Source organism: Hibiscus syriacus, unplaced genomic scaffold (genome assembly GCF_006381635.1).
Source record: "Hibiscus syriacus cultivar Baekdansim isolate YM2019G1 unplaced genomic scaffold, ASM638163v2 tig00111917_pilon, whole genome shotgun sequence".
Classification (NCBI taxonomy): Eukaryota; Viridiplantae; Streptophyta; class Magnoliopsida; order Malvales; family Malvaceae; genus Hibiscus; species Hibiscus syriacus.
In genome coordinates, this window is record NW_024063213.1 from 544,327 (window position 1) to 566,321 (window position 21,995).

Here is a 21,995-nt window from a genome sequence, read left to right on the forward strand (position 1 = left end):
TGAAATATAAATGGTAAAATTGCTAAATTTAGTCCCTAAACTTTAGGATATTTACAAGATTAGTCCTTAAGCTTCAACTATAAATACTCTAGCTCATGTAGCTTCAAAACCATCCCAAATCATTCTAGCTTTCTCCCAATACTAGAGAATTTAGAGAGTTTTCTTGAGAGTTGTTTTCTCCTTTTTATCGAGAGATAATTGTCATTATTTTCTTCTTGTTAGATGGAGAGAATTTGTAAGTCCTATTTTCTCATAGTGAAATTATTCTACAGTTGCCCGTTGTTTTTTACCCTATATTATTTAGGGGTTTTCCACGTAAAATTTGTGTCTTCTTTATCTTCATTTTTATTTTCTCAAATTATCAGTTGCGATTTTGCTCTATCTGATAGCCGTATTCTGCAACAAGTATTGGCCTTTTCTAGACGAATCCCCAAATATATTCACGTTTTTCCTCTTTTAATTTGTTGTATTATGGTACTTTATAATTTAATGTTTATATATTTAAAAATAAAAAATTAATTAAACATCTTAGCCACCTCTCTCTTTTATCTTATTTTTCTCTAGAGTAATTTTATATAATCTTTTCTTTTTTTGTTTAGCCGACAGCAGTGCTAATCTTAATATTGATTACGACCGTTGGGGATTACTAGTTTTCTTGTTTTTTATACTATGTCCCTTTTTCTTGAGTCTTTTTAATTTCGAATAAAATATATCATTGTGACGTATTTTCTCTGCTCTTGTGACACGTGTATTCTCTATTATTGTGTATTTATGATTTTTGGTATGTTTTTCGCATACCTTTACGTTCATTTTGGTTCTAGCACAAAAACCATCACAACATTTATTTTCTAATTGGTAAAATATTTTACTTTTGTAGGAGCATTTTGGTGATTATTATCTCCAAATTTTTCTCTATATTTTAATACGTTGTAATTTTGATTTCCACTACTATTAATTAAATCCAATTGTCATTTTTAAAAAATATATAATTAAATTAAATAATACTATCATATCATTAACTATAAATCAATATTTTAAAACTATGTATATATTGCTGAGGCGACTATAATTTCCTATGGTCTTAAGCTGGCTGTTGATTTGCAATTCCGACAAGTTTGAATCGAAAGTGTTGCAGCCAATGTTATCCGTCAATTGACGTCATCGCAGCTGGACATGTCTACGGTTGGGTTTCATCTCGCTCATGCTCGGTTGATTCTTTGTGATCATCCTCATTTCTGCGTCATCGGTGTCCGTCGATCCGCAAATGGAGTTGCCCACACTTTGCTATGTCTAATAGCTTATCTATGTTTTATGATTATGATGTTCCGAGTTGTATCTCGGATGTGATGCTTTCGGATATCACTAGCGGCTAATTATATAAATTCCAGTTTATATATATATATATATATATATATATATATATAAAATTAAGGATAATAGCGAATTTAGAAATATTTTTGTAGGGTAGACATATATATGTTAATAATATAAATTTTTTGAATTAAATAAACATAAACAAAAATTTAAGGTAGACGTTATCAATAAAATATGTGATTAATCGAAGAAAATTTAAATTTCAGGGGTTTTACCCTTACCACTCAATAGATCCATCATTAATTAAAGGTAGAGTTAGAATCAAATATTAATTAAGAGTAGAGTGAGAATGAAATATTAAAAGAGATAAATTATATATATTAAAACTAATAAGGATTCGTTAAATATATGATCTTAAAAGTTAAAGAGGATAAAATTTAATTTAATTTAACATAAATTTTAATTAATAATAACTTAAAAATATTAAACTATTTTTTACGAAATTGAGAAATAAAAATTATAAAAATAAAATGTGTTGATACAATATTAGACTAGTCTTTTTTATCAACATTAAGAATGTCAAAGTAACGAAAATTTAATATATATATATATATATATATATATATATAAAGATATTATCTATAAAAAGATATTATCTTGTTTTTATCTAGATTAATCAATATACATATATATTAAATCATAAAAATAAATTATTGAAATTTATTATAAAAATGAAATAATTTAAAAAGTAATTATCTCCCATTCAAAATTAATTTAACCTATAGAAAAACAGGTAGAAATTGAATATTTTATCCTTTGTACGTAGTGTCCACGTAATAAGTTATTTCTTTCTGTGAACTTGTTTCCACACTTCGCTACATCTCTCTCTCCAGATCTTTATGGTTATTTCTTGATTTTTCATTTTAATCTGAAGCAATCTTTTATGGTAAAACACCGGATTGATTAGTTAACCCTAGCAAAGATTTGGGTTGATTCTTTTTCTTTTAGTTTCTTGATGGAAAGAAGGAAATAAAAAGTCATGGTGGAAGTTAATATTGACGACGACGGATCATCGTCAGTAGTGAGAAGTGACGGAGCAGCTAATAACAGTGGCGGCAACAAGAAGAAGAAATCTGCCGATCAACAGAAAGTGCCATTTTACAAGCTGTTTGGGTTCGCTGATAGGTTGGATGTGTTTTTGATAACGGCGTATAAAAACAAGTATATTTCCTTCCTTTCTCGTTTTTCTTTGGAATATTTTATCGTGATATCATGCTAGCTGAAGCAATGACATTAATTTAAGCATTGTTTTACGATCATCAAATTAGAAATCCAATCGTAATAAATATTAAACTCTTTATCATTTGATTCCAAGTTATTCATAATATTATCGGATTCATTGTTATGATGGGAAATATTGCTTAAAGCTGTGAACTAGTCATAGTTTCTTAGTAATGCTAATAGAGTTTAATGATATTAATTAATGAAATAATTTTTTATTTGTTTGATTTTTCAGGTTGCAGGGAAGTTTATATACTTGGGGATTTATTCGTGCATTACTTCATTCACACGTAAGTGTTGAATACTGTATAATTAATAACTGTTTTGATAAGTTAACTTCCTATGTATTTGCATGTTTAATATCTATGGAGGTTTTACAGAGGTAACATGCTGGATGGTGGCCGGAGAAAGACAGGCAGCCCGCATCCGTGCCTTGTACTTAAAAACCATACTCCTACAGGACATCGGATTCTTCGACACCAAAACATCGACCGGTGAAGTTGTCGGGAGGATGTCGGGGGATACTATACTCATTCAAGAGGCAATGGGCGAGAATGTTAATACTATATACATTAACGTGTATATTATTATATATGTGTGTATATATAGGAGGATTAGGCAAAATAAACAAGATAATGCTCTCAATTTTTTTTTTCACGAAATAATACTCTCGTTAGATTAATTGCTGAGATAGGGTGATCTCTACAGTCCCATTGCAGGTCGCCAGGTGCTCCAGGCGACGTTGGGTAGATCGCCATGCACGCCCGTTCTAGGTAGATTTCAATTCGCAGAGTTGATTCTTTCCCATTTCTTTTGTTTTCTTTTCTCTGTGCGATTGATCTACACTGCATAAATTTATTTTTGTGGCTTTCTGTTCTTTGATCAGGTTAAAGCATGTGGCTCATTGGTAACAGAAGAACACCTATTGGCCATGCTTTTCCCAATCGAATTCTTTCCGCTAGGAGTTGGTTTCCAAAGACCACCACAGTGGGAGTGCATGGCGACCTCCCCGCATGCAGAACGGCGAGCATGGCGACCTTGACATCAACACACCTACGTCGCCCAGAGCACCTGACGACCTGCATGGGACTGTAGAGATCACCCTATCTCAACAATTAATCTGACGAGAGTATTATTTTGTGAAAAAAAAAATTTGAGAGCATTATCTCGTTGCTTTTGCCGGAGGATTATGATACATGGTTTTTGTGACAGGTTGGGAAGTTTATACAGCTTCTAACAACTTTCATTGGGGGGTTTATATAATAGCTTTTATCAAAGGATGGCAACTAGCAATAGTTCTCACAGCCTGCATAACTCTCGTCGTCCTTGCCGGTGGAACAATGGCGATGATAATGGCAAAAATGTCGAGCAGAGGACAAATTGCTTACGCTGAAGCCGGGAACCTAGTGGAACAAACAGTTGGATCCATTAGAACGGTAAGTATTCAACCTAAGTCCGGGTTTGGTTTGGGACCACTAAACTCAATTCGGCGATGATTTCTTTTTTCAGGTTGCATCGTTTACCGGCGAGAAACACGCTATAGAGAAATATAATGACAAGCTGCGGATCGCCTATAGTGCCACTGTTCGACAACGGCTGGTTTCGGGCACGGGGTTTGGCACAATGTTGCTTGTTTTGTTCTCAACTTATGGACTCTCTGTATGGGTTGGAGCTAAATTGATTGCAAACAACGGGTACAATGGTGGACAAGTCATCAATGTCATATTAGCAATCATGACAGGAGGAATGTAAGTATACATAGTATTATATACTTCAGATTTTCATTAGTTTCCTCATCAACTGTGTTTATTATGCCGGGTTCTGGTCATTGGGTCTGAAAACTCCGAGTGTAAATGCGTTTGCATCGGGGCAAGCTGCAGCGTATAAGATGTTTGAGACGATTGAACGGAAACCAATGATTGATCCTTACGAAACGAGTGGGATAACATTGGAAGATATCCGGGGTGAAATCGAACTCAAGGATGTGTATTTCAGGTATCCTGCAAAGCCTGATTTGCAGATATTTGCTGGGTTTTCATTGCATGTTCCAAGTGGTACAACTGCAACCTTGGTGGGACAAAGTGGTAGTGGTAAATCTGTTGGATCATAAACTTGATCCATTATGGGAGCCTAAACCCAAACCCAAACTAAATTGATGTCATTACTTACATCATTTAATTAAAGATGTCATTGCTTACATCATTTAATTAATGATGTCATTGCTTACATCAATTTAGTTAGGTGAGAGTTAGATATTTGTTGAATTTGTAATGGTTTAAATTAATTTATTTGTGTGGTGTAGGATTGTTCTTGAGTAGTATAAATACCCCTTCCCATTTTAGTTTTAAGCATCAAGAAAAATTAAGAGCTTCTAAGTGAGTGAAGAAGCAAAGTCTTATAAGAGTGAGTTGTAGTTCTTGTTTTTGAGTGAGAGTACTCTTGTAATATTTGTTTGAGTTTCAATAAAAGTTGTTTGTGTGAGCGTTTTATTTCCAACAAAGTGGCATCAGAGAGAGTTGGAAAGATCGAAGGTCTCGACGAGAGGAATACGCCGCCGCCAGAATTTTCTCAATCTGAGTTCTGACGCACCGCCACGCACCGCCGGAAGACTGCTGCCAGAAAATCGAGTTGACTCACCGAGTTGAGCCGATTCAGCCGAGTTGGAGCCCTTGACCGAGGTGTCCAAGTCCCTCCAAAGTTTTTTTTTTCATCGTTCCGGATTCATCCGTGCAATCGGATTTTACAAAATCTCATTATATTGAGAGATATGGCAAATGGTATGGCACCATTCCAAGTTCCGACACTCAACAACAACAACTACGACAATTGGAGTATCAAAATGAAGGCACTTCTTGGATCACAAGATGTGTGGGATATCATAGAGAAAGGCTATAATGAGCCTGCGGATGATGATGTTTTTGCTACTCTTACACCAGATCAAAAGACAACTTTGAAGGATTCAAGAAAGAGAGACAAGAAGGCTCTCTACCTCATCTATCAAGCATTAGATGATGATGGTTTTGAAAAGATTTCAAGTGCAAGCTCTAGCAAGGAAGCGTGGGAGAAGCTGCAAACCTCTTACAAAGGATCCGAGCAAGTGAAGAAGGTTCGTCTCCAAACATTAAGAGGTGAATTCGAATCCTTAAACATGAAAGCATCTGAGTCTATTTCAGATTATTTCTCAAGAGTAGTAGCTGTTTCTAATCAATTAAAAAGAAATGGTGAAAAGTTAGACGATGTGAGGATAATAGAGAAGATACTCCGTTCGTTGGATCCCAAATTTGAGCACATCGTCGTGACGATTGAAGAAACTAAAGACTTGGAAGAAATGAAGATCGAACAGCTCCAAGGATCATTGCAAGCATACGAAGAGAAGCATAAAAAGAAGCATGAGTTTACTGAGCAACTCCTCAAGCTGCAACTCAAGGATATGCATGAGAGCCAACGCAATGATAGAAACCAACGTGGCCAAGGCAGAGGTAGAGGCCATGGACGAGGTGGAAGTCGAGGTCGTGGACGAGGCTGGAATTACAACAATAACAATTCCAACAACAACTATGAGAAAGGAGAAAGCTCAACACGAGGCCGTAGAAGAATTAATCCAAACTCAAAGTATGACAAATCTCAAATTCGATGTTATAATTGTCAAAAATTTGGGCATTATGCTTCAGAATGTAGAGCTCCCAACAACAAAATTGAGGAGAAGGCCAATTACGTGGAGGAAAAGACAGATGGCAAAGAAACTCTTCTTCTAGCACGAAAGGAAACTGATGGTGGCCAAGCAAATTCCTGGTATCTTGACAGTGGTGCAAGCAATCACATGTGTGGAAGGAAAGACATGTTTGTGGAGCTAGACGAGTCAGTAAGTGGAAATGTTTCGTTTGGAGATGATTCCACAATAGCAGTGAAAGGGAGAGGTAACATTCTTATCCGTTTGAAAGATGGGAGACATCAATTTATTTCAAATGTCTACTATGTGCCCAATATGAAAAGTAACATTTTAAGTTTAGGGCAACTGGTAGAGAAAGGTTATGATATTCATATGAATAATTATAATCTTTCTATAAAAGATGATAAGAATAACTTCATTGCTAAAGTGCCGATGTCAAAGAATAGAATGTTCTTGATCAACATACAAAATGATGTTGCAAAGTGCCTGAAAGCTTGCTACAAAGATGCATCATGGCTTTGGCATCTTCGATTTGGGCATCTCAATTTTGGAGGTCTAGAGCTATTATCTAAGAAGGAGATGGTGAAAGGACTACCTCACATCAACCATCCTGACCAACTCTGTGAAGGGTGTCTAGTCGGGAAACAATTCAGGAAAAGCTTTCCAAAGGAGTCAGAGACAAGAGCTAAGAAGCCACTTGAGCTCATCCATACCGATGTGTGTGGACCGATCAAGCCAAGTTCTCTCGGTAACAATAACTATTTTCTTCTCTTCATTGATGATTTTTCAAGAAAAACCTGGGTATATTTCTTGAAACAGAAGTCAGAAGTTTTTGAAGTATTCAAGAAGTTCAAAGCAGCAGTGGAGAGAGAAAGCGGTAGAAAGATCAAAGCCATGAGATCCGATCGAGGTGGAGAATTTACTTCCAGGGAGTTTCAAGAGTTCTGTGAAGCAAATGGAATTCGTCGACCAATGACAGTTCCTAGATCCCCCCAGCAAAATGGTGTGGCAGAAAGAAAGAATAGAACAATCCTCGACATGGCACGAAGCATGCTCAAAAGCAAGAAACTACCCAAAGAATTTTGGGCGGAAGCAGTATCGTGTGCAGTCTACTTGTCAAATCGATCTCCAACAAGAAGTGTATGGGGAAAGACACCGCAAGAGGCATGGAGTGGAAGAAAGCCTGGCATTTCCCACTTGAGAACCTTTGGAAGTATAGCCCATGTTCACGTACCAGACGAGAGAAGAACGAAGCTTGATGATAAAAGCGAGAGTTTTATCTTCATCGGCTATGATGCTAATTCGAAGGGCTACAAGTTGTACAATCCAGACAATAAGAAGTTTGTGATTAGTCGAGATGTGGTCTTCAACGAAGAAGGAGAATGGGATTTTAACTCCCATACAGATGACTTCAATTTCTTTCCTCAGTTTGAAGAAGATGAGCAGACAATGAGGGAGCAACTAGATGAATCTCAACAAGAGCTTGCAACTCCACCCACTTCACCAACATCAACCACTCAAGGAGACTCATCACCTTCATCATCGTCAAGTGGGAGTCAAAGTGAAAGAGTTGTGCAACGAACAAGAAGCCTTAGAGATCTCTATGAGGTAACTGAACGACAAGATAATCTTACATTATTTTGTCTGTTTGCCGATTGTGAACCAGTGAGCTTTCAAGAAGCGTACAAGAAAAGAAATGGAGAGATGCGATGGACGAAGAAATCAAGGCCATCGAGAAGAATGACACATGGGAACTTACCTCACTTCCCAAGGGACATAAGGCGATAGGTGTCAAATGGGTGTACAAAACAAAGCAAAACGCCAAAGGAGAGATTGAAAGGCACAAGGCGAGGCTAGTTGCTAAAGGCTATAGTCAAAAGGCTGGAATTGACTATGATGAGGTATTTGCTCCTGTTGCTCGATTGGAGACTATCAGACTAATCATTTCTTTGGCAGCTCAAAACAAGTGGAAGATACAACAGATGGATGTAAAGTCTGCCTTCCTAAATGGAGTTCTTGAAGAGGAACTTTACATTCAGCAACCATCAGGCTATGAAGTCAAAGGGCATGAAGACAAGGTGTTGAAGTTGAAGAAGGCTCTTTACGGGCTAAAACAAGCACCAAGGGCATGGAATAGCCGAATCGACAAGTACTTCCAAGAGAATGGCTTCAACAAATGTCCCTACGAGCATGCTCTATATATCAAGATCAAAGATGAAGATATTTGATCGTGTGCCTCTACGTGGACGATTTGATCTTCACTGGAAGCAACCCAAGCATGTTTAATGAATTCAAGGATGTGATGATGAAAGAATTCGAGATGACAGACATGGGGCTCATGGCGTACTACCTTGGCATTGAAGTTAAGCAACAAAATGATGGAATTTTCATTTCACAGGAAAGCTATGCAAAGGAGATACTGAAGAAGTTCAAGATGGAGAACTGTAAGCCAATAAGCACACCGGCAGAATACGGGATCAAGATGACCAAACATGAAGAAGGCGAAAGTGTAGATCCAACATTCTTCAAAAGTTTGGTAGGAAGTCTACGCTATCTAACTTGCACGAGACCCGATATTCTTCACACAGTTGGATTGGTTAGTCGCTACATGGAATCCCCAACAACCACCCATTTTAAAGCCGCAAAGAGAATTCTTCGCTATCTGAAAGGTACAATTGACTTTGGCTTGTTCTATTCAGTTTCTAATGATTACAAGCTTGTTGGATATAGCGACAGTGATTGGGGTGGAGACATAGATAATCGAAGGAGCACTACTGGATTCGTATTTTTCATGGGAGATATTGCATTCACATGGATGTCAAAGAAACAACCGATTGTCACATTATCCACTTGTGAAGCGGAATATGTTGCTGCTACCTCATGTGTTTGTCATGCAATTTGGCTTAGAAATCTATTGAAGGAGATTGGTTTGATACAAGAAGAGCCTACCAAGGTTTGTGTCGACAACAAGTCAGCCATTGCCTTAGCGAAGAATCCAGTATTCCATGATCGAAGCAAGCACATTGATATTCGCTACCACTATATAAGGGAGTGTGTTGCAAGAAAAGATGTGGAAGTTGAATATGTGAAGTCACAAGATCAAGTTGCTGATATTTTTACCAAGCCACTGACCAGCGAAGACTTCTTAAGATTAAGGAACCTACTAGGGGTCACGAGATCAAGTTTAAGGGAGGGTGTTGGATCATAAACTTGATCCATTATGGGAGCCTAAACCCAAACCCAAACTAAATTGATGTCATTACTTACATCATTTAATTAAAGATGTCATTGCTTACATCATTTAATTAATGATGTCATTGCTTACATCAATTTAGTTAGGTGAGAGTTAGATATTTGTTGAATTTGTAATGGTTTAAATTAATTTATTTGTGTGGTGTAGGATTGTTCTTGAGTAGTATAAATACCCCTTCCCATTTTAGTTTTAAGCATCAAGAAAAATTAAGAGCTTCTAAGTGAGTGAAGAAGCAAAGTCTTATAAGAGTGAGTTGTAGTTCTTGTTTTTGAGTGAGAGTACTCTTGTAATATTTGTTTGAGTTTCAATAAAAGTTGTTTGTGTGAGCGTTTTATTTCCAACAAAATCAACCGTAATTAGCCTTTTGGAGAGATTTTATGATTCTGAATCCGGTGAAATTTTTACCGATGGCGTTGATCTGAAAAAGATACAGCTGAAATGGATAAAAAAATCGGACTTGTCAGCCAAGAACCAGTACTGTTTGCAACAACTATCAGGGAAAATGGTGCAGATGGAAAGGACAATGCGACTCAAGAAGAGATTAGAGAAGCAATTGAGATGGCTAATTGATGTAGCGGGATCCGAGACAGATGGTGCTGAGCTGTCAGATTGCACGTTGATGGCGCTGAGATACCATGAGTTGGCAGATCAGCGCAAAGGCGGGAATTGATTGTGACATGTTCCTCATTGGGGTCGTTTTGAGTATGTTTCAGTCTTTTGGCCATAACTTTGGCTACAGGTGTCAGAATCGCGCATAAGACCCCAATCCGGAAAGCTCTTTTCGACGCGCACGCTCTCCGCATGAGCTATGCTCCATGTGGCCTTTTTTTCAACCTCAAATTCTGCCATTTTCCCCTCCGAATCACTAGATTTAGTTATTTTTTACTATTTATGGTAATATTTCGATTGTTAATTAGGAAGTCAATTTAAATCCGATTTAGGCCGGATTTTTGGGAGATTGATGATTTTATTTCGAATTTCAATTTAGAGTGATTTTCGGGATTTTGCTATTTTTTGACAAAATTCGAATAAAGACGATTTTTTGCTATAACAGTCCGGCTTGTGGACTGCTTTTTGCATAGTTTTGATTTTATAATATTTTATTAAACCCTAGAGACTTTTTTCTCTGGTTTTTGGGTGAATTTTCTCTTGTGAATCGTCTGTCGGAGCTAGCCTACAGGATAATCACTATTCTGTCTGGCGTCACTAATGCTGCCAAATTCATTTACAAGTTGCCCAAGGTAAAAAGAATGCATTGATCTTAATTCGCATTCTGTTTTTCAATTGGAAAATTTTAAGCGACAAACAGAAAAAATCGTTGTCTGTCTAACAGGGGCTTGACACCATGGTGGGAGAGCATGGTACTCAACTTTCTGGTGGGCAAAAACAAAGAATAGCAATAGCAAGGGCTATTTTGAAAAACCCGAGAATCCTCCTCCTAGATGAAGCTTCGAGTGCCCTGGATGCCGAATCTGAACGAATCGTTCAAGACTCACTGGTGAAAGTGATGTCCAATAGGACTACCATTGTGGTGGCACACCGGTTGACAAATATCAGGAATGCAGACATGATAGCAGTGGTGCACTTAGGGAAACTTATGGTGAAAGGTACCATCTCAAAGCCAGCTTCATTAATCTATGTTTCTATATTATTTCACCAGTTTGCAACATTAAGAGATTAAATCTAGGAACGCATGAGGAGTTTATCAAAGATCCAGAAGGGGCTTATTCCCAATTTGTTCGTTTGCAAGAGGGAGATAAAGAAGACGACGGTGCTTGAGGGAAGGAAACCGAAAAATCAGATGAAACTGCTGATACAGATAAGGAAATTACCCGGTCTGTAAGTCAGAGATTGAGTGCGTCTTTGGTAAGGTCTACAAGCAGAAGTGCATCATCATCAAGCCGACAATCCTTCATGTATACTCTCGGTGTTCCCAGTCTAGTTAACTTTTCTGAAACCGAAGAAACAGGAGAAGAGAGAGGCGTGCCGGATGAAGCGAAAGTTGAAAGACGCAAAAAAGTTTCAATTAGTCGGCTGGTGAATCTTAACAAGCCTGAGGTTCCTGTCCTATTGATTGGCTCTATTGCTGCAGCTATTAATGGACTAGTATTTCCAATATTTGGTCTCCTTTTCTCATCAGCCATTAATGTTGGTTTTTTTGGCAAAATCCCACTTTGGTTGTGTATAAGGAGGAGGGGAAATTCTTTTGTTATAAATAGTACCCTCCTCCTCTTTAGTTTAGCATCCCACAAATATAAGCCTTCTTCACTATTAAAGGTTATTTGTACTCTTTCTCTCTTTGTAATATTTCTTCTATTAGTGAAATATTATTTTAGTAGTGTTCGAGGAGGTAGGCATAATTTGGCTTAACCTCGTTAAATTTTGGTGTTCTCTTTATGTCTATTTAATAGCTATTGTCGGGTATAGTTGTTGTTAATTATTGTCCTATTAAAATTACTTGTCTTGGTAGTTCTGTCTAAGGAAAGTGGATTTTAAGAGGGACCATTGTGACCCCTTCTCTTTCCTGGGAATCTAGCTTTAATCAGTTGGTGACTGATCTGATGAATATGGACGTGACTTTTGAAGACGAAGATTTGGCTCTGATGTTGATGGGATCACTTCCTGATGAGTTTGAGTATCTTGAAACTACTCTACTTCATGGGAAGGTTGATGTGTATCTCAGTGAAGTAACTATTGCCTTGTATAGTTATGAATTGAGAAAGAAAGACAAACAAGAAAATACAAGTGTCGAAGCAGAAGCTCTTGTTGTTAGAGACCGTTCGAAGAGTCAGAATAAAGGAAGGAAAGGGAGATCGAAGTCAAAGTCCAGATTGAGCAAATATGAATGTGCCTTTTGTCGAGAAAAAGGGTACTGAAAGAAAGAATGTCTCAGACTAAAGAATAAAGGCAAACCTGAAAGGGGAAAGGCTGTCTCAGAATCAAATGTGGTCGAGTATGATGATACAGATTCAGATTTTGCATTCGTATTCGCTGCTACATCATCAACCAGCTGTTCTAGTTCATGGCTGTTAGATTCATCTTGTAGCCACCATATGACCCCCAATAGAGAATGGTTCTTTGATTTTAAAGAACTAAAAGGTGGAATTGTCTACACAGCAAATAATTCCCCTCTTAACACACTTGGGATTAGTTCAATTCGCTTGAGGAATCAGGATGGATCAATCAGAACCTTAACAGGTGTCTATTATATACCAGATTTAATGAGAAATCTCATCTCTGTGGGAACCTTAGAGTCAAAAGGTTTAGAACTGAGGGCAAAAGATGGGATTATGAGGGTTATCTCTGGTACACTGGTGATAATGAAGGGAATCCAGAAAAGAAACAATGTGTATTACTTTCTGGGTAGTACAATTATTGGGACAGCAGCAGTGGCAGCTTCTACTGATGAACAGGAGTCAGAAGCAACCAGGTTATGGCATATGCGCTTGGGGCATGTTGGTGAAAAATCCTTGAAATTGCTGATAGATCAAGGATTATTAAAGGGTGCTCAGGCTTGCAAATTAGCTTTTTGTGAGCATTGCATCAATGGGAAGAAGACGAGGGTAAAATTTGGAACAACAATCTATGATACTAAAGGTATTTTGGATTATGTTCATCCAGATGTATAGGGGCCTTCCAAGACAACTTCATTGGGAGGAACACACTATTATGTCACCTTTGTTGATGATTTTTCCCGGAGAGTTTGGGTGTATACAAAGAAGACAAAGGATGAGGTGCTAGGATTTTTCCTTAAAAGGAAAAAGATGGTGAAGACTCAAACAGACAGAAAAATCAAACGTCTCTGTACAGACAATGGTGGAGAGTACAAAAATGATCCATTTCTGAAAGTCTGTGAAAAAGAAGGTATTGTCAGGCATTTCACTGTCAGATCTACACCACAACAGAATGGGGTGGCAGAGCGTATGAACCGGACATTAGTAGAGAAGGTTCGGTGTATGTTGTCTAATGCTGGGTTAGACAAAGAATTTTAGGCTGAGGCTTTGGTCTATGGTTGTCACTTGTCAACCGCTTACCATCGACTGCTATTGGTGGTAAAACACCATTAGAGAAATGGTTTTGAGAACCTGCTACAGATTATGATTCCTTACATGTGTTTGGTTCCACTGCATACTACCATGTTAAGGAGTCAAAGCTGGATCCAAGAGCAAAGACTGCAATTTTTATAGGGATCACCTCTGGTGTGAAAGGCTATCGTCTTTGGTGTCCAGAAACAAAGAAAATAATCTTCAGCATGGATGTTACCTTTAATGAATCTACCATGTTGAGAAAGGTGATTTTAGAAAAATTGGAGCAGACATATGGAACTCCCAAACAGGTGGAGTTTGAAGGAAGCAGAATTGACCCAGCCAGTAAAGAAACTGATGTTGACTCTCCTATGGTAGAAGAAGAGTCAGATGAAGAAGAGGTTCAGATCCAAGAATATCCACAACAACATGAATCAATTGCACTCAGAAAGGGAAATAGGACTATTAGACAACCTACTCGTTATGCTGATATGGCCTCTTTTGCATCACCAATTGCAATTGATGACGTTCCTGTCACTTTCAATGAAGCAGTCCAAAGTTCAGAACATAAAAAGTGGAGGATCGCCATGAATGAAGAAATGCAATCCCTTCAAAAGAATCAGACGTGGAAACTAGCTAGTCTTAAGGGAAAGAAGGCAATTGGGTGCAAGTGGGTATATGCAAAGAAAGATGGATTTCCTGACAAGAATAACATCCGCTACAAAGCAAGATTTGTGGCTAAAGGCTATGCTCAAACGAAGGGAGTTGATTATAATGAAGTACTTTCTCCAGTTGTAAAACATTCCTCCATCAGAATTTTGTTGGCTTTGGTAGCACAGTTGGATTTGGAACTAGTTCAGATAGATGTAAAAATTGTATTTTTACATGGAGACTTGGATGAGGAAATCTACATGACTCAGCCAGATGGATTCAAAGTTGCTGAAAAAGAAGAGATGGTGTGCAAATTAGAAAAATCGTTGTACGGATTGAAGCAATCTCCAAGGCAGTGGTACAAGCGATTTGACAAGTTTATGATAGGGCAGAAGTACACAAGAAGCAAATATGATCATTGTGTGTATTTACGCAAGCTACAAGAGGATCCTATATATATCTTCTTCTTTATGTTGATGATCTGCTGATAGCTTCCAGGAGTCAGACAGAAATTGCGAAACTAAAGACTCAATTGAACAGGGAGTTTGAGATAAAGGATCTTGGTGAAGTGAAGAAGATTCTAGGCATGGAGATATCAAGGGATAAGAAATTGGGGAGGCTTTGTTTGTCTCAGAAAGAATATCTGAGGAAGGTACTAAAACGTTTTGGCATGAATGAGAAGTCAAAACCAGTTACTACACCTCTTGCTCCTCATTTCAAGCTTGGTGCATCCCTGTCACCTAAGGATGATGCAGAATGAGAATACATGTCAAAGGTTCCGTATGCAAGTGTTGTTGGCAGCTTGATGTATGCAATGGTGTGTACAAAACCTGATATTTCACAGGCAGTTGGGGTTGTGAGCAGGTATATGCATGATCCTGGAAATGAGCATTGGCAAGCTGTGAAATGGATTTTGCGGTATATTTTGAACACTGTAGATGTTGGTTTGGTCTTTCAGCAGGACAAACAAGATGGTCAGTGTGTAGTTGGGTATTGTGATTCAGACTATGCAGGTGATTTAGACAAGCGACGATCAACTATTGGTTATGTATTTACATTTGAAAAGGCACCAGTCAGTTGGAAGTCCACCTTACAATCAACAGTGACTTTGTCTACTACAGAGGCAGAGTATATGGAAGTTACAGAGGCTGTGAAGGAGACAATTTGGCTTAATGGGTTGCTTGGTGAATTGGGAATGGAACAGAAGCACATCAAAGTGCATTGTGACAGTCAGAGTGCTATTCATTTAGCAAAGAACCAGGTTTACCATGCAAGGATGAAGCACATCGATGTTCGATATCACTTTGTACGAGAGATTCTAGAAGAAGGTGGAGTCATAATCCAGAAGATTCGGACCACTGAGAATCCTGCTGATATGTTGACAAAAGTGGTAACTGCGGTCAAGTTTAAACATTGTTTAGACTTGGTCAATATTGTTACAAATTTAAAGATGAATTTGCAGACACTACTAAAGATTGGATTTTTGAGAGATGTGTGTGGAATTTGCCAAGGTGGAGATTTGTTGGTTTTTTAGAAAAATCCCACATTGGTTATGTATAAGGAGGAGGGAAAATTCTTTTGTTATAAATAGAGCCCTCCTCCTTCTTAGTTTAGCATCCCACAAATATAAGTCTTCTTCACTATTAAAGGTTATTTGTACTCTTTCTCTCTTTGTAATATTTCTTCTATTAATGAAATATTATTTTAGTAGTGTTCGAGGAGGTAGGCATAATTTTGGTCTAACCTCGTTAAATTTTGATGTTCTCTTTATGTCTATTTAATAGTTATTGTCGGGTATAGTTGTTAATTATTGTCCTATTAAAATTACTTGTCTTGGTAGTTCTGTCTAAGGAAAGTGGATTTTAAGAGGACCATTGTGACCCCTCCTCTTTCCTGAGAATCTACCTTGGGGTGATTTTTAGTACAATAGTTTTCACACTAATCATCTGGATAATAGTTTTCAAGGTGAATTTGTTATTATTAGTGGAAATTAACCCGAATTCCACAATAATTAAATCATTCTATGATCCCCCAAGTAAGCTTTTAAATTCCAGGGCATGGGCGCTTAGTTACGTCGGATTAGGTGTGGTTACTCTAATTATCGGACCGGCGCAGAATTTCTTCTTCGGAGTTGTGGGCGGAAAACTGGTTGAAAGAATTCGTTCCATGACGTTGGTGAATGTAGTCCACCAAAATGTCAGTTGGTTCGTTGATCCTGCGAATTCTAGGTACATTTCAAGCAACCTTTTCCTTTTCTAAAATACTTTCTCTTGCTATGAAATCGCTTGCTGCTTTAACAACAATCTTTCTTTTGAACCTCTCAGTGGTTCCATTGGAGCGAGACTGTCAACTGATGCATCGACTGTAAGAAATCTAGTTGGCGATAGCCTGGCCCTTATTGTACAAAATTTAGCTATTGTCATAGCAGGGATTAGTCATAGCATTTACTGCTAACTGGATTTTGGCGATCGCAATCCTAGACGTCATGCCATTTACATTAATTCAAGGATACTTGCAGACCAAATTTCTGAAGATATTCAGTGCTAATGCAAAGGTCAGTGGTACCCTATGACAATTGAACAATTTAGATGAAGGGAATGGTTCAGTTATACTAAAAAGTGTATATGTATATACTCAATGTGAATGCAGTTGAAGTATGAAGAAGCAAGCCAAGTAGCTAATGATGCTGTTGGAGGTATCAAAATTCTTAAATCTTTTTGTTCGGAACAGAAGGTGATGGATTTGTACCAACAGAAATGCAAAGCCCCCATGAAACAGGGAGTCTGTCTCGGACTTGTAAGCGGTACCGGGTTCGGATTCTCTTACTTTGCCTTATATTGCACAAATGCCTTCTGTTCTACCTTGGATCTGTGCTTGTGAAGCATAGGAAAGAAAAATTTGATGAAGTGTTCAAGGTTTTCTTTGCAATGACAGTCTCGGCCATCGGTGTTTCACAAACCAGTGCCTTGGCTCCTGACACCAATAAAGCCAAAGATTCAGCAGCTTTGATAGTCAACATTCTTGATAGAAAACCCCCAATCGACTCGAGCAGCGAGGATGGCTTGACAATTGCCACTGTAACAGGCAATATTGAGTTAGAACAAGTTAGCTTCAAGTATCCGACTTGACCAGACATCCAAATATTCAAAGACTAGTGTCTCACGATACCTGCTGGAAAGGTATTTATGATCAATTCTATTTAAGGTCCAAATCTCATTTACTACTAGAGAATTCATTTTGCTTAGTTTTTATATCATATTTTCAGACTGTTGCACTTGTTGGAGAAAGTGGCAGTGGGAAGTCAACTGTCATTAGCCTCGTCTTAAGATTTTATGATCCAAACTCTGGTAGTGTAATTTTGGATGGCACTGATATCAGAAAGTTAAGAATAAGTTGGCTGCGGCAACAAATGGGATTGGTTAGTCAAGAGCCGATTCTCTTCAACGAGACCATCTGTACCAACATAGCCTATGGCAAACAGGGAAACGCAACCGAAGAAGAGATCGTGGCAGCAACAAGAGCAGAGAATGCACACACTTTTTCAGCTCATTGCCGCAGGGTTAAAGACCTCAGTTGGAGAACGAGGAGTTCAGTTGTCTGGCGGGAAAAAGAAACGGATTTCCATTGCGAGAGCCATATTGAAGAACCCCAGGATCCTTCTGCTTGACGAGGCAACGAGTTCTCTAGACACAGAATCGGAACGAGTGGTGCAGGAGGCACTGGATGCCGTAATGGTAAACCAAACAACAGTCGTAGTTTCCCACCGCCTTAGCACCATAAAGGGCGCTGATATTATTGCGGTTGTGAAAAACGGAGCCATCGTTGAGTAAGGCGGACACGATGCATTGATGAATATTACCGATGGGGCTTACGTCTCCTTGGTAGTACTTCACTTGAACTCTTCAGCGTGAGCCAAAAACAATTCTTGGAAGAGGCTATGCTCTACAATAACCAATGCACAGATGAACAAGATTTTTGAACCGGACCCCAATTTCTCCAGCTAAAGGGTGTTCGTCTTTGACCACGGAATCTCGATTTGAGATCGGTTTTTGGAATACTTTTTACCTCTTTCTTCAGACATCATGAAAAAACATGTTAGGGTTAAATGTTTCATAAGATACTTTACACATCTTTTGTAGATACATCAACACTTCAAAAGAACCCATATGATTACTAGAAGCATAATATGCCTTTCACATAATCCTTCATTTCCTTTAAAACACACTCTTCCTCAGTAACTTTCTGGTAAAGGATGAAGCTTTGCTGTAATAAAACTTTGGGAGCTCCATATCTAATATTTTTAATGTGATAGAAAAGAATGAAAATTGCAGATGAAATACATATAAATAAGAGAGAATAAACTCAATTCAATCGTTCACACACTCATGAAATCATCCCACATTGATGACTATAAAATACAATTAATGTTTAGAATTACCTCCATAATTCATTCGTTAATTCTTGAAACATATGAATTAGTCCTCAAATTCCAAATTTTTACAAGTAACCAAATCTGTTGTCTAACACAGCAACACATGGTAATACTATTAAATATTTTTTATTTTTGTAATTGGTATTAAAAAAATGATATAGTTAAATAAATCAACCGCACGTAAGCCAATTCCATTGACAAAAACCAACACCACTCATTGCAAATTTCATCATTTAAATCCATTTTCAAACATGCCCCACACCCTTCAAATGGCCCCATCAGTTTAAAAATCGCTTAGTTTTTCTTAAATATTCCAAATCTCTCTCCAAGTGAGCATCCAAGCAATCGGATGGTGCCAACCAGCGCTTTCTTAAGTAGTTTCTAGAAAGTAACAGCGGTTTTCTCTTTGGCTTTTGCCACTATTTGCAGCATAATTTGTGAACGCTCACCTTCTAAGCATCACTTAATCCTGCACGGCTAAGTGAGGGGGAAGGGAAGAAATCATGCCATCGGGTTCTAAGAAAAGAAAAGCTGCCAAGAAGAAGAAGGAACAACAAGCGGTCAACCCACATGGTATTTTGCTTTGTTTTTTGAGAATTTCGTTTCGGGTTTTTGTTTTTCTCCTTGATTTGTGATGATGGGTAGTTTTCTTTTTGATTTGTAAGTGCCATTTTGTTATTGGGTTACTATGTGTTGGAGATTTTTGTTTTTGTTGTTGAATGAAGTTTCTAATTGAAGACAATTTTTTTTCTAGAGTTTTTTTTGGTTGTTTCAAGATGGGAGATTGATAAATTTCTTGTTTGCATGGTGATCGAAATTATAGTGATTTTGTGAAATTGTTCCAGAAAATGATGAAAGGGACAGTGACGGTTCCCCTGCATCTCAAGGTGATCACAATCACCAGCATCCATTCAATCACAGGGAAGAAGAAAGGAAAAGAGCACCATCACCTGTTGAATCACATGTTGAGTAATACGGCTATCGGGAGAATTTCACTATGAGAAAATAGAAATTACAACTTCTCTCGATCTAACAAGGAGAAAACAATAACAACTCTCTCTTGATAAAAAGGAGAAAACAAATATCAAGAAAACTCTATAAATTTTCTAGTATTGGGAGAAAGCTAAATTGTGATGGTTTTGAAGCAAAATGAGTTAGGGTATTTATAGTTGAAGCTTAAGGACTAATCTTATAAATACTCTAAAGTATATGGACTAAATGTACAATTATCTCATGTCACTTTTCAACCAACTTGCTGCCAATTTTCAACAATTTCTGCAGGGTGCTTTCGGTGCATGTGCATTTACACCAATTTTCAATAATCTCTCACTTGAAGATTTGATTGGAACAATCATATCTTCACATCATTCTTTCTACCTTGTACCATCATGTTACTTACGTCTCTGACAGGCCACAAGATGATCGACACCAAGTAAATTTATCAACATTGATCGCCTTCGTCATGATATATGCTATGTTGTCTTTGGTATGAATCTTCTGCATATCTCTCGTCCCTTCTTCCACCTTTTCATAAATGAAATGGTATTGAACTCGCATGTGTTTTGTCCTTGAATGAAATGTTGGATTCCTTGCTAGATGCAAGGTGCTTTGACTATCATAAAATAGATAGACATACTATTGATTGTGCCCAAGCTCCTCCAATAGCATCTTCAACCATATTGCTTCTTTACTGGCTTGTGTAGCTGTTGTGGACGTAGCCAGAACTGACTGCAATTTTGAAACTCAGCTTACAGTTCCACCAACAACTTTGAACACAAATCCTGTAATAGATTTGCTTTTATCCAAATCCCCTGCATAGTCAGAATTGACATACCCATTGATTAGTAAGTTTGATCCTCCGTAACATAATGCAACATTTGAGATCCCTTTGATGTATCTCAATATCCTCTTTACTGTATTTCAATGCTCTTTGCCTAGATTCACCATGTACTGACTAACCACTCTCACTACTTGTGCAAGGTCTGGTCTTGTGCATATCATAACGAACATTAAACTTCCCACTATTGATGCATACGACACTCGAGACATCTCTATCCTCTCTTCTTCACTGTTAGGACTCATACTAGAAGATAATTTGAAGTTAATAGGAAGAGGGGTACAAATTGGCTTACAATCTTGCATGTTGAATCGTGACAAGATCTTCTTCAAGCAATTCTTTTGTGAAAGCCAAATCTTCCTATTACTTCAGTCCCGATGAATTTGCATCCCTAGAATCTTGTTTGCGGATCACAAGTCATTCATTTCAAATTCCCTAGCCAGTTGTGCCTTCAATTCTTCAATATGATTTTTGTTGGGTCCTGAAACCAACATGTCATCCACATACAACAACAATATAACAAAATCGTTATCACCAGACCTCTTGAAATAAGCACAAGGGCCTGCATGAAGTCTGTTGTATCCAAGGCACATAATGAAGAAATCAAATCTCTTATACCAACACCTCGGCGTCTGCTTTAAACCGTAAAGAGATTTGTTCAATCTGCAAACCAAGTTCTTCTTTTCTTTTTCTTCAAAACCTTCAGGCTGGAGCATGTAAATCTCTTCTTCAAGATTTCCATAAAGAAAAGTTATTTTAACATCAGCTGCTCTAGATGTAAATTCAATGTAGCACACATTGCCAAGACTACTCGAATAGTTGTTAGTCGAACCACAGGAGAAAGATTTCATTGAAATCAATACCTTCTTTTTCAGCATATCCTTTGACCACCAGTCTTGCACGATACCTCTCAACTTGATCGTTACTATTTCGGTTGATTTTGAAGACCCATTTGATACCAATTGGCTTCCTTTCTTGTGGTAGTGACACAAGGTCCCATGTATTATTTTTATGAAGAGCTTCAATTTCTTCTTGTATCGCCATCATCCAAAGTAAAGCATCTGAGCTGTTTATTGCCTTTTGGAATGTTGATGGCTCACCATCCTTTGTTAAAAGGCATTATGCAATATTTCCTTCTATAATATAATCTGAGAGCCAATTGGGACGTCTTCTCACACGATCTGATTTACGAGTTGTTAGAGCTTCAGAACTCTCTCATTCTTGTTCATCATGTGTTGGTTCTGCTTCAGAAGAATCTCCTTGTTCAAACTCATTTTCCACATGTATCCGTGTAATCTCTGACTTTTCAGCGCCATCATCACCTTTTTTTCTTTGTAGCTTATCTTCTACAAAGATAACATCTATGTTGATGATCACTTTGTGGGTAGTAGGATCCCACAAGAGATACCCCTTTACACCATCAACATACCCCCAGAATTTGTATTTCCTGGATTTTGGATCCAACCTTGAAATTTCTTGGGAGTTGTACATCACGTACACAATACTTCCAAATATATGGAGGTTTGAATAAT

At 37.8% G+C, this 21,995-nt stretch overlaps 1 pseudogene; it reads left to right on the plus strand.

The window, feature by feature from the left end:
• The first annotated feature begins 2,353 nt into the window (after positions 1-2,353).
• LOC120172935 lies at positions 2,354-18,105 on the plus strand (annotated as a pseudogene).
• Positions 18,106-21,995: the final 3,890 nt, after the last annotated feature.